Below are 3,551 nucleotides of genomic sequence, written 5' to 3' on the forward strand. Positions count from 1 at the left end.
GATTTTCACCTGATGTTCTTTCAGCTCTTTCTCCTTTTTTTTTTTTTCCAATGAGAATCCTTTGGTTCTCTTTCTTAGCTACATTAACTGTAGTGTAATTTTCCTTAAAGCATTTTCTGGGAGAAAAATTCTACACAACCACAACGATCTCTGCCCCAGAAAATAAGAATTCCCTTAGGGCAGATAAGAAACAAGTCAAGGGTGATATATTTGGCGCATAATACAAATGAAAAATTTGGTGGGTTTTTTTGCTTTCACAATCCTTTAATCTTGTTAAACAGGTAAAAGTTAGAGGCATCTGCAGCTGCATATTCCCGGGTCCTGGTCCTATCCAATGTCAATATATCATTGACATTTACTTACTGAAAGTTCCTTCCTCTGCCTATTTGTGAGTGCATTTCACGTGTGCCTTTAAAAAACTCATTATTTAGCTTTTAATACCCAGGAGGTCACTTCTCTCCTGAAGAATTATGGTACTTGAGAAGAGGAATGCTCCTGGGACAAGGTTGCCAGATTTAGCAAAGAAAATACAAGCTGTCCACTTAAATTTGAATTTCAGATAGACAACAAATATTGTTTTGGTATCCATATGTCCTAGATATAGCATACTTATTTATGGAACATATTAATCTACATGCAACATCATAATAAAAATTATGAAAATATTGTACTAAAATTATTATTTATCTGAAATCAAAATTTAACTAGGTGTTTTATATTTTATCTGGCAATCCTATGTGAGACCAGTTTTCAGATTCTACAGAGACCAGAGCTGGACTATTTCAGAGTAGGCAGCACATGTTTTAACTTTCTGAATAAGTTGGGAGGGGAGGCGGCAGGGGTAGAATGTTAGTCATTTCCCACTACAAATGGCATAGGAAGGGGTATTAGTTCAAATATATATACATCCCCTCAGACCCACTCTGCCACCTCAGAATCAGGGTGGATAAGATATAGGTGTTTGAGAGTGTTTTATAAATCATTGCTTGAAGCTATTGATGGCTTCTTTTGGAGGCATGCATTTTAATTAATTGTTATTCTTTTGTACTTCCTCCCTGAGGTGATTTTTAAAAACTTAAACTCTGTAATAATCAGTAAATTCCTAGGTCTATTTATATGTTGATATTTTACATTTTTTGAGGATTGTAGAAAGATTTAATGAGATATAAAATGATACAAGAGAAATAAAATATAATTGTCAATGGTGTCTATAAAAAAAAAGCTTCTCCAAAGAGTTAAACTAAAACACAGTTCCTTCAGAGTATGTCTGAAGGTCCAACCAAGGTTTAATGTAACAAGTAGTGGTCAGAGTCATATTAAAAAAAAAACCCTCAAATTCTGAATGTCAAACTGGAATAATAGACTCTAAAACTAATTATAAGCTTAGAATATTGAGGTCAACAGTTTTCAAACAGTCGGATTAACTCTTTGATAGAGGAAGTCTGTTCCCATGTGTCACAGCTGCACAGCCATCCACTGGCCTTAATTTTTTGGAAATGAGAATTTAGGTCCTACTCCCACCCCAATTCTTCTTAGCCTAAAAAAGAAGGGGAATCTATAATGGCTACAAAGCTATTAACACTCCCCTTAAAATTCTATAACAGAGCAGTAGATTAAAGATGGCCATACATTCTTTGCTCTTCTTCACACTGAAAAGTGATTAATCAACTTCCGTTTGAATCTGGATTGGTCTTGGTGACTTGCTTTATCAATAGAATGCAGCATACGTGACATGCTGGGAGTTTCAAGACAGTTTTAAAGGAAGCCTTTTCACTTCCACCCAGAACCTCTTCAAATGCTCTCGCTGGGCACCCTGAGTTTCTATGTAACTACCTGAGACCACTTAGCTAGGGAGACCACCCAAAGGCCCTCTGATAGACTGTTCCAGTAGGATCCAGCCTCCCAGCCCCTCCATCCAGGCAGACATATGAGCAAAGCTGTTTTGGCTTCCACACCAGCCCACCCACCAGATGAATACGATCCAGGGATCTCCTATTGAGGACTTGGGGAACAGAACAGCCCAGCCAAGCCTTGCTGGAATTCCTGACCCCTGAAATTGTCACATAATAAAATGGTTTTATTTTAAGCCACTATGTATTAGAGTAGTCCATGAAGCAGAAAACCAGAAAAAAACAGTGATATATTGCTCTTTACACTTAAAAACAGAATGAAGTGGAAGAAAAGAAGGGTTGGCTTATTAGAGAAGGTCAGAGAGGAGCAGTGGAATCAAATCCTCTAAAAGGAGATCATTATTGCATTGGACACAAATAAAAGATGAGTTAGGAATTTAGAAGACTCACGGAGTGTTTAAAAATTGTGTCACAATTTTTGGTAGACCGCTACTGTGATTTTGGGCCACACTCACAACTTTGGTTCAACTTCTTAGTGATTCAGAGAAAACAGCAGTGAAGTCTTGCTTCATGCAGACGCTGTGAACAGTAATGAATAAACATGACAAATAAACATGCTGCAAATAAGAACTGAAAATGCTAAATATGTAAGAAGCAATCTTTGCACCTACTGAAAAGCCTTCAGATGATTTCAAATTGGAGGTGTCTCAAGAGAAAATAACTTTGAAAATACAAACAGATTTTTATTTTTTGTACTTTTATTGAAAAGGTACATTTAAAAAAATACACAGACATTTTACCATTTACAGATTGCAGATATAGATGCTCTAAAAGAGTTCACTCTATTTTGCTGTCTTATACCTCTTGCCCCTGATATGACAAACATTCCAGTCCTGTTGATATCAGCTTAGAAACAGGGGGCATGGGAGCATGACCTGCAACAGATTCAGTGAACAGAAAAGACAGATTGTTCAATTATAAATTTTTTTATCTTCTGTACATTATTGCATTAGGGAGCCACAAAATTATGTAGCATCATTACAAATGAAAACACGTTAAAAATGAAGATAATGATATAGAAATACATGGATTCATTGTCTTCTTGCTGAACGCACAAGAGGTGCAAAAATGTGCAATTTAGGAAGCTCTTTTTCTGTTTGTATACATTTGCTTAGCAACTCAAACTGGTGAGGAAGTTACAAAATAAGTTAAACAAAAATAACAGACAGGTAGTAATTAGAGCTATGTTATATGGCTTTCTATTTCGTTTAAATATCACCAAATAAAATGTAAAATAAAGAAAATACGTTATCTTTTGTTCTCTTAAAGAGAAAATTCAAAGCTACTTTGCTTCCTAACATTTACACAGCAACTAAAAATGTTTAATTCAGACAAGAGATACAGATCTAGTACTACACAGGATACAACAGTACTTGGGTCTAAAACAGTACACAATCCCTGTCAACAATAGTACACCAAAAAGAAAACTCTGTGATCCGTTGGTAAGATGGTATCCACAAGTAAGCACTTGTGTTCGTCTATTTTTGTTCCACACTAGAATGTGCCCAGTTGGATTCCAGGATTATTTACAGACGTGTGAGGAAGACCCTAGTTTTCAAGTCTGTCAGGAAAATATTCCATATTGTTTCTAAGCCAGATCACACCCACGGAAAAATAGTCAGAAAAAAAAAAAAAAAAAAA

Source organism: Lipotes vexillifer, unplaced genomic scaffold (genome assembly GCF_000442215.2).
Source record: "Lipotes vexillifer unplaced genomic scaffold, Lipotes_vexillifer_v1.1 scaffold29, whole genome shotgun sequence".
Classification (NCBI taxonomy): Eukaryota; Metazoa; Chordata; class Mammalia; order Artiodactyla; family Lipotidae; genus Lipotes; species Lipotes vexillifer.